Source organism: Arachis ipaensis, chromosome B08 (assembly GCF_000816755.2).
Source record: "Arachis ipaensis cultivar K30076 chromosome B08, Araip1.1, whole genome shotgun sequence".
Classification (NCBI taxonomy): domain Eukaryota; kingdom Viridiplantae; phylum Streptophyta; class Magnoliopsida; order Fabales; family Fabaceae; genus Arachis; species Arachis ipaensis.
The window spans coordinates 68426935-68441417 of NC_029792.2; positions in this window are offsets into that span (position 1 = coordinate 68426935).

The window sequence follows — 14483 nt, forward strand, 5'->3', positions numbered from 1 at the left end:
AGAACATGATGAATGTGATGATTATGTGACGCTCATCATCATTCTCACCTATGAACGTGTGTCTAACAAACACTTCCGTTCTACATGTAAACAAGCTAGAATGAGTATCTCTTGGATATCTAATACAGAGGACCGAGTCCGAGATATTAGAATCTTCGTGGTATAAGTTAGAACCCATGGATGGCCATTCTTGAGATCCGGAAAGTCTAAACCTTGTCTGTGGTATTCCGAGTAGGATCTGGGAAGGGATGGCTGTGACGAGCTTCAAACTCGTGAGTGCTGGGCGTAGTGATAGACGCAAAAGGATAGTAAATCCTATTCCAGTATGATCGAGAACCGCCAGATGATTAGCCATGCAGTGACAGTGCATTAGACCATTTTCACAGAGAGGATGGGATGTAGCCATTGACAACAGTGATGCCCTACATAAAGCTTGCCATGGAAAGGAGTAGGAATGGTTGGATGAAGACAGCAGGAAAGCAGAGGTTTAGAGGAACGAAAGCATCTCTATACGCTTATCTAAAATTCTCACCAATGAATTACATAAGTATCTCTATCCTAGTTTATGTTTTATTTATCTTTTAATTATTAAAACTCTAAATCCATTTGAATCCGCCAGACTGAGATTTACAAGGTGACCATAGCTTGCTTCAAGCCGACAATCTCCATGGGATCGACTCTTACTCACGTAAGGTTTGTTACTTGGACGACCCAGTGCACTTGCTGGTTAGTTGTGCGAAGTTGTGACAAAGAATTAAGATTATGAATGTGCGTATAAAGTTTTCAGCGCCGTTACCAAGGAATGGAACCGTCACGATTTCTGCGCACCAAGTTTTTGGCGCCGTTGCCGGGGATTGTTCGAGTTTGGACAACTGACGGTTCATCTTGTTGCTCAGATTAGGTAATTTTATTTTAATTTTAAGCTTTTTATTTCTTATTTTCGAAAAATTCAAAAAAAAATTTTTTTTTCTTCTTTTTTGTTTTTCCCAATTAATTTTCGAAAATTACAAAAAAATTTATAAAATCATAAAATCAAAAATAATTTTTGTGTTTCTTGTTTGAGTCTAGAGTCAACTTTTAAGTTTGGTGTCAATTGTATCTTTTTAACTTCCTAAAAATTATTTTCGAAAATTTCATGCATTGCATTCTTCATGATCTTCAAGTTGTTCTTGGCCAGTCTTCTTGTTTGATCTTCATATTTTCTTATTTTGTGTCTTTTCTTGTTTTTCATATGCATTTTCAATTTGTTAATGTCTAAAGAATAAAAATTTTTAAGTTTGGTGTCTTGCATGTTTTCTTTTCTTGAAAATTTTTCAAAAAATAAGTTCTTGGTGTTCATCTTGACATTCAAAGTGTTCTTGGTGTTCATCTTGACATTCATAGTGTTCTTGCATGCATCACATGTTTTGATCCAAAATTTTCATGCATTGAGTCTTTTTATTGTTTTTCTCTTTCATCATTAAAAATTTAAAAATAAAAAAAATATCTTTCCCTTATTACACTCATAAATTTCGAAAATTTGGATTGACTTTTTCAAAACCTTTTAAAATCCAATTATTTCTTATAAGTCAAATCAAATTTTCAATTTAAAAATTCTATCTTTTTCAAATCTTTTTCAAAAATCAAATCTTTTTCATTTTTCTTTTATGATTTTCGAAAATTTCAAAAATTATTTTCAAAATCTTTTTCTTATTTTTGTTTCATATTTTCGAAAATCTCACTAACAATTAATGTGATTGATTCAAAAATTTTAAGTTGTTACTTGCCTAGTAAGAAAGGTTTAATCTTTAAACTCTAGAATCATATATTTTTAGTTTCTTGTTAGTCAAGTAATCAACTTTGATTTCAAAAATCAAATCTTTTTAAATTTCTTTTTCAAATCTTTTTCAAAATAAGTTTCAATCACATCTTTTTCAAAATCAATTTCAAAATCTTTTCTAACTTCTTATCTTTTTAAAATTGATTTTCAAATCTTTTTCCATGAATCTTATCTTTTTATTTCAATCATATCTTTTTCAATTTCAATCATATCTTTTTCAAAAACAAATTTCAAATCTCTTTTAATCAATCATATCTTTTTGTTTCAATCATATCTTTTTCAAAACTACCTAACTAACTCTCTCTCTCCAATTTTCGAAAATCCCTTCCCTCTTTTTCAAAATTCCTTTTTAATTAACTAATTGTTTTTAATTTTAATTTTAATTTAATTAATATTCTTCTCTTCTTCTACTCACATAAAGGAACCTCTCTACTGTGACAAAGAGGATCCCTATTATTTTCTGTTCTCTTCTTTTTTATATGAGCAGAAACAAGGACAAGAACATTCTTGTTAAAGCTGATCCTGAACCTGAAAGGACTCTGAAGAGGAAGCTAAGGGAAGCTAAAGCACAACTCTCTGGAGAAAATCTGACAGAAATTTTCGAAAAAGAAGAAGATATGGCCGAAAATAATAACAATGCAAAGAGGATGCTTGGTGACTTCACTGCACCTAATTCCAATTTACATGGAAGAAGCATCTCAATCCCTGTCATTGGAGCAAACAATTTTGAGCTTAAACCTCAATTAGTGTCTCTGATGCAACAGAACTGCAAGTTTCATGGACTTCCATCTGAAGATCCTTTTTAGTTCTTAACTGAGTTCTTACAGATCTGTGATACTGTTAAGACCAATGGGGTTGATCCCGAGGTCTACAGGCTTATGCTTTTCCCGTTTGCTGTAAGAGACAGAGCTAGAGTATGGTTGGACTCTCAACCTAAAGATTGCCTGAACTCTTGGGATAAGCTGGTCACAGCTTTCTTAGCCAATTTCTTTCCTCCTCAAAAGCTTAGTAAGCTTAGAGTGGATGTTCAAACCTTCAGACAGAAAGAAGGTGAATCCCTCTATGAAGCTTGGGAGAGATATAAGCAACTGACCAAAAAGTGTCCTTCTGACATGCTTTCAGAATGGACCATTCTAGATATATTCTATGATGGTCTATCTGAACTATCAAAGATGTCATTGAACCATTCTGCAGGTGGATCCATTCACCTAAAGAAAACTCCTGCAGAAGCTCAAGAACTTATTGACATGGTTGCTAATAACCAGTTCATGTACACTTCTGAGAGGAATCCTGTAAGTAATGGGACACCTCAGAAGAAGGGAGTTCTTGAAATTGATACTCTGAATGCCATATTGGCTCAGAACAAAATATTGACTTAGCAAGTCAATATGATTTCTCAGAGTCTGAATGGAATGCAAGCTGCATCCAACAGTACTCAAGAGACATCTTCTGAGGAAGAAGCTTATGATCCTGAGAACCCTGCAATAGCAGAGGTGAATTACATGGGTGAACCCTATAGAAACACCTATAATCCCTCATGGGGAAATCATCCAAATCTCTCCTGGAAGGATCAAAAGCCTCAACAAGGCTTTAATAATGGTGGAAGAAACAAGTTTAGCAATAGCAAGCCTTTTCCATCATCCACTCAGCAAAAGACAGAGAGTTCTGAGCAGAATCCATCTAGCTTGGCAAATATAGTCTCTGATCTATCTAAGGCCACTCTAAGTTTCATGAATGAAACAAGATCCTCCATTAGAAATTTGGAAGCACAAGTGGGCCAGTTGAGTAAAAGAATCACTGAAACCCCTCCTAGTACTCTCCCAAGAAATACAGAAGAAAATCCAAAAGGAGAGTGCAAGGCCATTGAACTGATCATCATGGCCGAACCTACAAGGGCGGGAGAGGACGTGAACCCTAGTGAGGAAGACCTCCTGGGACGTCTAGAGATCAATAAGGAGTTTCCCTCTGAGGAACCAAAAGACTCTGAGGCTCATCTGGAGACCATAGAGATTCCATTAAACCTCCTTATGCCATTCATGAGCTCTGATGAATATTCTTATTCTAAAGAGAATAAAGATGTTACTGAAGAGCAAGTTGCCAAGTACCTTGGTGCAATCATGAAGCTGAATGCCAAATTATTTGGTAATGAGACTTGGGAAGATGAACCTCTCTTGCTCACCAATGAACTAAGTGATCTGGATCAACTGAGATTGCCTCAGAAGAAACAGGATCCTGGAAAGTTCTTAATACCTTGTACCATAGGCACCATGACCTTTGAGAAGGCTCTATGTGACCTTGGGTAAGGGATAAACCTCATGCCCCTCTCTGTAATGGAGAAACTGGGAATCTTTGAGGTGCAAGCTGCCAGAATCTCATTAGAGATGGCAGACAACTCAAGAAAACAGGCTTATGGACTAGTAGAGGACGTGTTAGTAAAGGTTGAAGGCCTTTACATCCTGCTGATTTCATAATCCTAGACACTGGGAAGGATGAGGATGAATCCATCATCCTTGGAAGACCCTTCCTAGCCACGGCAAGAGCTGTGATTGATGTGGATAGAGGAGAGTTGGTCCTTCAACTGAATGAGGACTACCTTGTGTTTAAAACTCAAGGATCTCCTTCTGTAACCATAGAGAGGAAGCATGAAAAGCTTCTCTCACTGCAGAGTCAACCAAAGCCCCCACAGTCAAACTCTAAGTTTGGTGTTGGGAGGCCACAACTAAACTCTAAGTTTGGTGTTAAACCCCCATAACCAAACTCTAAGTTTGGTGTGGGGAGGTCCCAACCTTGCTCTAATTATCTGTGAGGCTCCATGAGAGCTCACTGTCAAGCTATTGACATTAAAAAAGCGCTTGTTGGGAGGCAACCCAATGTTATTTAATTATTATTATTTTATTTTCTGTTTGTTATTTCATGTTTTATTAGGTTGATGATCATGTGGAGTCATAAAAACTACTAAAAAATCGAAAACAGAATGAAAAATAGCATTGAAAACAGCACACCCTGGTGGAAGGGCTTACTAACGTTTAAACGCCAGTAAGGAGCATCTGGCTGGCGTTTAACGCCAGAACGGAGCATGGAACTGAAGTTAAATGCCAGAAACAAGCAGCAGTCTGGTGTTTAAATGCCAGGATTGCACCCAGAGGAAAGCTGGCGTTAAACGCCAGAAACAAGCATCAGACTGGCGTTTAACGCCAGAAACATGCACTACACTGGCGTTCAACGCCAGAAACATGCTATAGACTGGTGTTGAACGCCCAAAACAAGCAAGGAAGTGGCGTTTAACGCCAGAAACATGCTGCAGTCTGGCGTTAAACGCCAGGATTACATATATAGGGCGTTTTACACGTCTAAAAGGTGAAGGGATGAGAAATCCTCAAACACCTCAGGATCTGTGGACCCCACAAGATTCCCTCAGGATCTATGTACCCCACAGGATCCCCACCTATTTCTTCTCTCCTCTTCACACCTTTCCATAACTCTCTTTCCCAAATATCCCTCACCAATCAACTCAATCACTCTTCCCCATCACCTCTTCACCAATTACATCCATTCTCTCTTCCCTAAAACACCCCACCTACCTTTAAATTCAAAATAATTTCCCTCCCAAACCCAACCCTAAATGGCCGAACACTAAACCCCTCCCCACTCCTATATAAACCCCTCATTTCCTCTTTATTTTCACACAACAAAACCCTCTCTTCTTCCCCTTGGCCGAAACCATCTCTCTCTCCCTCTCTTCCATTTTTCTTCTTTTTCTACTTCTTTCTTTCTTCTTTTGCTCGGGGACGAACAACCATTTTAAGTTTGGTGTGGTAAAAGCATAACTTTTTGTTTTTCCATAACCATTCATGGCACCTAAGGCCAGAGAAACCTCTAGAAAGAGGAAAGGGAAGGCAATTGCTTCCACCTCTGAGTCATGGGAGATGGAGAGATTCATCTCTAAGGTCCATCAAGACCACTTCTATGAAGTTGTGGCCAAGAAGAAAGTGATCCCTGAGGTTCCTTTCAAGCTCAAAAGGAATGAGTATCCGGAGATCCGACTTGAGATTCAAAGAAGAGGTTGGAAAGTTCTCACCAACCCCATTCAAATCCAAATCCAAAGCATTGGCTTACCATGGTTCGGGGGAAATACTTAGATTTCAGTTCGAAAAATGTAAGGTTGGCGTTCAACTTGCCAATGATAGAAGAAAACGCACGCCTCCACACTAGAAGAGTCAACTTTGATCAAAGGTTGGACCAAGTCCTCATGAACATATGTGTGGAAGGAGCTTAATGGAAAATTGACTCAAAGGGCAAGCCGGTTCAACTAAGAAGGAATGACCTCAAACCAGTGGCTAGGGGATGGCTAGAGTTCATTCAACGCTCAGTCATTCCTACTAGTAACCGGTTTGAAGTTACTATAGACCAGGCCATCATGATCCATAGTATCATGATTGGATAGGAGGTGGAAGTTCATGAGATTATACCTCAAGAACTTTACAAGGTAGCTGACAAGTCCTCCACTTGGGCAAGGTTAGTCTTTCCTCACCTCATTTGCCACCTCTGCAATTCGGCTGGAATTGACATAGAGGGAGACATCCTCATTGAAGAGGATAAGCCCATCGCTAAGAAAAGGATGGAGCAAATAAGAGATCATGGACCTCAACATGAGCATGAGGAAATTCCTCACCATGAAATCCCTGAGATGCCTCAGGGGATGCACTTTCCTCCACAGAATTATTAGGAACACATCAACACTTCCCTAGGAGAATTAAGTTCCAATATGGGACAACTAAGGGTGGAGCACCAAGAGCATTCCATCATCCTCCATGAAATTAGAGAAGATCAAAGAGCTATGAGGTAGGAGCAAGAAAGACAAGGAAGAGACATAGAGGAGCTCAAAAGCACCATTGGTTCTTCAAGAAGAGGAAGACGCCACCCTCACTAAGGTGGACTCATTCCTTAATCTCCTTGTTTATTTATTTGCTATTTTTGGTTTCCATGCTTCATGTTTAATTATGTTTGTGTCTTTACTATATGATCATTAGTGTCTAGGTGTCTATGCCTTAAAGTTATGAATATGAATCCATCACCTCTCTTGAATGAAAAATGTTTTAATTACAAAAGAACAAGAAGTACAGGGTTTCAAATTCATCCTTGAAACTAGTTTAATTATTTTAATGTGCTGGCAACACTTTTTGTTTTCTGAATGAATGCTTGAACAGTGCATATGTTTTTTGAAGTTGATGTTTATGAATGTTAAATATGTTGGCTCTTGAAGAATAAGGAAAAAGGAGAAATGTTAATTGATAATCTGAAAAATCATAAAAATGATTCTTGAAGCAAGAAAAAGCAGTGAATACAAAAGCTTGCAGAAAAAAAAAGAGAAAAAAAAATAGTGAAGAAAAAAGAAAGAAAAAGAAAAAGCAAGCAAAAAAAGCCAAAAGCTCATAAAACCAAAAAGGCAAGAGCAAAAAGCCAATAGCCCTTAAAACCAAAAGGCAAGGGTAATAAAAAGGATCCAAGGCTTTGAGCATCAGTGGATAGGAGGGCCTAAAGGAATAAAATCCTGGCCTAAGCGGCTAAACCAAGCTGTCCCTAACCATGTGCTTGTGGCGTGAAGGTGTCAAGTGAAAACTTGAGACTGAGCGGTTAAAGTCAAGGTCCAAAGCAAAAAAAGGAGTGTGCTTAAGAACCCTGGATACCTCTAGTTGGGGACTTTAGCAAAGCTGAGTCACAATCTGAAAAGGTTCACCCAGTTATGTGTCTGTGGCATTTATGTATCCGGTGGTAATACTGGAAAACAAAGTGCTTAGAGCCACGGCCAAGACTCATAAAGTAGCTGTGTTCAAGAATCAACATACTAAACTAGGAGAATCAATAACACTATCTGAATTCTAAGTTCCTATAGATGCCAATCATTCTGAACTTCAATGGATAAAGTGAGATGCCAAAACTATTCAAGAGGCAAAAAGCTACAAGTCCCGCTCATCTGATTAGAGCTAAGTTTCATTGATATTTTGGAATTTATAGTATATTCTCTTCTTTTTATCCTATTTGATTTTCAGTTGCTTGGGGACAAGCAACAATTTAAGTTTGGTGTTGTGATGAGCGGATAATTTATATGCTTTTTGGCATTGTTTTTACAAAGTTTTTAGTATGATTTAGTTAGTTTTTTAGTATATTTTTATTATTTTTTAAATAAAAATCACATTTCTGGACTTTACTATTAGTTTGTGTGTTTTTCTGTGATTTCAGGTATTTTCTGGCTGAAATTAAGGGACTTGAGCAAAAATCAGATTTAGAGGTTGAAGAAGGACTGTAGATGCTGTTGGATTCTGACCTCCCTGCACTCAAAGTAGATTTTCTGGAGCTACAGAACTCCAAATGGCGCGCTCTCAATTTATTTGGAAAGTAGACATCCAGGGCTTAGCAGCAATATATAATAGTCCATACTTTGAGTTCCATGCTGTATTCTGGAGTCAAACGCCAGAAACAGGTTGCAAAGTGGAGTTAAACGCCAGAAACAGGTTACAAACTGGCGTTCAACTCCAAGAAAGACCTCTACACGTGTAAAGCTCAATGCTCAGCCCAAGCACACACCAAGTAAGCCCCAGAAGTGGATTTCTGCATCATCTACTCAAATCTGCAAACCCTAGTAACTAGTTTAGTATAAATAGGACTTTTTACTATCTTTGGATCATCTTTGATTAGTTTTATGTGATCTTAGACTTTTGTGAGGGCTGGCCATTCGGCCATGCCTGGACCATTATCACTTATGTATTTTCAATGCTAGAGTTTCTACACTCCATAGATTAAGGTGTGGAGCTCTGCTGTTCCTCATGAATTAATACAAAGTACTACTGTTTTTCTATTCAATTCAAGCTTATTCCTTCTCTAAGATATCCATTCGCACCCAAGAACATGATGAATGTGATGATTATGTGACGCTCATCATCATTCTCACCTATGAACGCGTGCCTGATAAACACTTCCGTTCTACATGTAAACAAACTAGAATGAGTATCTCTTGGATATCTAATACAGAGGACTGAGTCCGAGATATTAGAATCTTCATGGTATAAGTTAGAACCCATGGATGGCCATTCTTGAGATCCAGAAAGTCTAAACCTTGTCTGTGGTATTCCGAGTAGGATCTGGGAAGGGATGGCTGTGACGAGCTTCAAACTTGCGAGTGCTGGGCGTAGTGACAGATGCAAAAGGATAGTAAATCCTATTCCAGTATGATCGAGAACCGCCAGATGATTAGCCATGCAGTGACAGCGCATTGGACCATTTTCACAGAGAGGATGGGATGTAGCCATTGACAATGGTGATGCCCTACATAAAGCTTGCCATAGAAAGGAGTAGGAATGGTTGGATGAAGACAGCAGAAAAGCAGAGGTTCAGAGGAACGAAAGCATCTCTATACGCTTATCTGAAATTCTCACCAATGAATTACATAAGTATCTCTATCCTAGTTTATGTTTTATTTATCTTTTAATTATTAAAACTCTATATCCATTTGAATCCGCCTGACTGAGATTTACAAGGTGACTATAGCTTGCTTCAAGCCGACAATCTCTGTGGGATCGACCCTTACTCACGTAAGGTTTATTACTTGGATGACTCGGTACACTTGCTGGTTAGTTGTGCAAAGTTGTGACAAAGAATTAAGATTATGAATGTGCGTATAAAGTTTTCAGCGCCGTTACCAAGGAATGAAACCGTCACGATTTCTGCGCACCAGAAGTAAAAAGCAATTAAATGTTTTTCCACTTGGGAGTGGCGCCTAGCATGGGAAGAGGCGCCAATCCTTATCATTTTGGCTTCCATCAGATGTTGAGTTCCAAAGTGCAAGTACACTTTGACTCTTGTCTCAGTGAACTATCACTCATGTGGCCCTACCCTTACCTGAAAATTAAATCCGAAAACCCCATCAGTAATGGTAAAAAAATATTGCTTCACATTCCCTCAATTATGATGCAATTAAAATGTAATTGATGAGTGTCCCTTGGGGCACCAAACTTAAATCCTTTGCATATGGTAAATTGGTTTCATTATTGGATTTTAATGTGTACATAAGGGGTGGAATAAATTTAATCCTTTCACATTCTTCCACTTCTATCCCCTTCGTACACAATAAAGCAGCCTTTAATGCACCACCAATTTACTAAATGCTTTCAAACTAAAACCATGTTTGGGCTTGCTGTGTGGCGGCTACACCAAACTTAATTTTTGGGCTTACTTTAAAAGTTAATTCAACCAATTAGTTGTAAACCTAAATTAAGTGGGTTAATAGCCACACCAAACTTAGCTTTTTAGCTAGTTTTTTATCCCAATCAATCATCATCAATAAGTGTATCATGCAACTCTGCACTTCCAGCAAACTTTGAAAACAACTCAAAGATTCACTAATCTAACTAACTAGCACTTCAAACTGATACTCAAACTATCTAAGCTAACAATCACAAACTACTTCTAGAAAGCAGGAAATTAAAAGGATATGAGTGTTGGGTTACCTCCCAACCAGCGCTTCTTTAACGTCACTAGCTTGACGTTCTTTCCTCTTCAGTTGAGGTTATAGCTCACTCTCTACTCATCTAATGAGTCCCCCAAGTAGTGCTTAAGCCTGTGGCCATTGACAGTGAAAGTCCTCTGTGTCTTATCCTCCATAAGCTCTACATGACCATAGGGAGACACCTTGAGGATTGTAAAGGGTCCAGACCATCTTGACTTAAGCTTTCCTGGGAAGAACTTTAGCCTTGAATTGTATAGCAGCACTTTTTGACCTTCTACAAACTCACTTCTTGCTAGCTTTTGATCATGCCATTTCTTTGTGTTTTCCTTGTAAATCTTGGCATTCTCATAAGCTTGATTTCTGAATTCTTCCAGCTCATTGAGTTGTAATAGCCTTCTTTCTCCAGCAGCTTGATTATCGAAATTCAACATTTTTAGGGCCCAAAATGCTCTATGTTCAAGCTCTACTGGTAGATGGCAAGCTTTTCCAAACACCAATTGGTATGGAGACATGCCAATAGGTGTCTTGAAAACTGCCTATAAACCCATGGTGCATCATCTAGCTTCTTGAACCAATCTTTTCTTGAGTTTCCAATAGTCTTCTCAAGGATTCTCTTGAGCTCTCTATTTGAAATTTTAGCTTGACCATTGGTTTGTGGATGGTATGGAGTTGCCACTTTGTGCTTGAAACCATATTTAAGGAGGATTGCCTCAAGTTGCTTGTTGTAAAAGTGAGTCCCCCCATCACTTATAAGAGCTCTTGGAACTCCATATCTGCTGAATATATTCTTCCCCAAAAAATTAATCACCACTTTGTTGTCATTTGCTGATGTAGCTATGGCCTCCACCCTCTTTGACACATAATCCACAGCCACTACTATATAGTTGTTTGAGTATGAGGATGGGAATGGTCCTATGAAATCAATTCCCTATACATCAAACAACTCCAACTCCATGATGAACCTCTATGGCATCTCATTTTTCTTGGGTAGGTTTCCAGCTCTTTGACACTCATTGCATCTAGTCACCTATTCTTTTGCATCCTTGAACATTGTTGGCCAAAGGAACCCAAACTGCAGCACATTGCCTGCAGTTCTTTCTCCACTAAAATGGCCTCCATATGTAGATCCATGGTATTGCTAGAGGACTTCTTGTCCTTCCTCATGGGAGATGCGCCTTCTCAAGATTCCATCAGCACACTTTTTGAACAAGTAGGGCTCATCCCAAATGTAGTGTTTAACATTATTGAGTAGCTTTCTCGTCATGTACTTGTTGATGTTGGTTGGTAGCTCTCTAATAGCCTTGAAATTGGCTATATCTACAAACCAGGGAGCTTCTTGGATCATCATCAACTACTTATCAGGGAAGCTCTCATTCACTGCAATTTGGTGTGCTTCATCTTCTTCTTGTGGGATTCTTGATAGATGGTCAGCCACCTTGTTATCTGCTCCACTTCTATCCTTGATTTCAATATTGAACTTGGAGTAGCAAGATCTACCTTATCAATCTAGGCTTGGACTCTTGTTTGGTAAGCAAATATTTGAAAGCTGCATGGTCAGTAAACACAATGATTTTAGAACCAATAAGATATGATCTAAACTTATCAAATGAAAAAACTATGGCAAGAAGTTCCTTCTCTGTAGTGGCGTAATTCCTTTGATTCTCGTTAAGGACTTTGCTAGCATAATAAATAACATGTACCAGCTTATCCCTCCTCTGTCCTAAAACAGCACCAATAGCAAAGTTTGATGCATCACACATCAATTCAAAGGGTAAATCCCCGCAAGGTGGTGCTATGATAGGTGCAGATGGAAGTCTGTTTTTAAGCTCATCAAAGGCTAGCATGCATTCTCTATCAAAGATAAAAGGTACATTAGAGACAAGCAAGTTACTTAGAGGTTTGGCAATCTTTGAAAAATCTCTAATGAACCTTCTATAAAACCCAGCATGTCCTACGAAACTTCTAATTGGTTTGACATTGCAAGGTGGGGGGAATTTTTCAATCACTTCCACCTTCGCCTTGTCCACCTCTATGCCTTTCTTAGAGATTTTATGACCAAGAACCACCCTCTCTGTGACCATAAAGTGACATTTTTTCCAGTTCAAAACTAGGTTGGTTTCTTGGCATCTCTTTAGCACCAAGGCTAAGTGGTGCAAGCACTTAGAATATGAATCACCAAATACAGAAAAGTCATCCATAAACACTTCAATAAATCTTTCAATCATGTCAAAAAATATGGAGAGCATGCACCTTTGGAATGTTGCAGATGTATTGCACAATCGAAAGGGCATTCTCCTATAAGCAAAGACACCATAGGGACAAGTAAATGAGGTCTTCTCTTGGTCTTTGGGGTCTACAACTATTTGGTTGTAGCCAGAATAACTATCCAAGAAGCAGTTATATTCATGGCCCGCAAGTCTTTCTAGCATCTGATCCATGAAAGGTAGGGGGAAGTGATCCTTCCTGGTGGCTTCATTAAGCTTCCTATAATCTATGCACATACGCCAGCGAGTCACTGCTCTTGTTGGTATCAATTCATTCTTCTCATTTTGTACAATAGTGACCCCTCGCTTCTTAGGGACTACTTGCACTGGGCTCACCTAAGGGCTGTCTGAGATTTGGTAAATCACGCCTGCTTGCCACAACTTCAACACTACTTTTTGGACTACTTCATTCATTATTGGGTTTATCCTTCTTTGTTGATGTCTTGAGGGCTTGGCATCTTCCTCAAGGAGGATTTTATGCATACACATTGAAGGACTAATCCCCTTTAGATCTGCAAGTGTCCATCCTATGGCATCCTTGTATTTCTTTAGCACATGGATAAGTTCCTCTTCTTGTCCCTCACTCAAGCTTGAATTGATGATTACTAGGTATATGTTGTTGTCACCTAAGTAGGCATACTTCAAGCTTAGAGGTAGGGTTTTCAACTCTAGTTTTGGTGCTTCCACTTCCTTATTACTTGTGTGGTTCAACATGAATGAATCTTCCATGATTTCTTGTGGTAGTTCCCCACCTAATGCTTGTTGCTCTAGCTCCATAGCTTCTTCACCTTGTTCTTCTTCCAAAACTCTTTGAACTATCTTTTCCATTGTGTCCACCATCATGCATTCACCTATGTACTCCTTGGGATAACTCATTGCTTTGAAGACATTAAAAACCATCTTCTTTTCATGCAATCCCAAGACTAATTCTCCTTTTTGAATATCAATGATAGCTCCAGCAGTAGCTAGGAATGGCCTTCATAGGATGATTGGTGTGTTGGCCTCTTCCTCTATATCTAGCACAACAAAATAAGCTGGAAAGATAAACTCTCCTACTTTCACCAACAAGTCCTCCACCACCCTATGAGGAAACTTGAATGTTCTATTAGCCAATTGAAGTGCCATTCTTGTTAGTTTGGCCTCTTCAATTCTCATTCTTTTCATCATGGCCAAGGACATGAGGTTGATGCTATCTTCCAAATCACATAATGCTTTCTCAATGTTGATATCCCCTATGATGCAGAGGATTTGAAAGCTCCCAGGATCTTTCATCTTTTGGAGAAGCTTCTTTTGTATGATGGCACTACATTCCTCTGCGAGAACTATGGTTTCCTTTTCTCCCCAGTTTCTTTTTCTTGTCATGAGCTCCTTTAAAAACATGGCATAGAGTAGCATTTGTTCCAATACCTCAGCAAAAAGTATGTTGATTTGGAGCTTCTTGAAGATTTCCAGGAACCTAGAAAACTGGCTGTCCTTTCCATCCTTCCCCAGCCTTTGTGGATAGGGTACTTTTGGCACATAAGGCTTTAGGACTTGCTTTGGTGGGGATGGTGCAGGGGTCTCTTATTCTTTCTTAGTTTCAAATTCATTTGCAGCTTCTTCTTCTTGGTTGCTTTGACTTGGGAATGCTTCCTCCACAACTTTCCCACTACTTCTTAGTGTGATGGCCTTGCATTCCCCTCTTGGATTGGCCATGGTATCACTAGGGAATGTATGTGTAGGCATTGGTATCTGTTTAGACAAGCTCCCTAGTTGTGCTTCCAGTTTTGAAATTGATGCCCCTTGGTTCCTTATGTGGAATCTGAACTCCTCTTAGTTTGCATCTATCTTTTTGTCAGCTTGCATTTGTCTCTCTAAAACAGTGGAAACTGTCCCTGTTAGTTGTGCTATAGCAGCC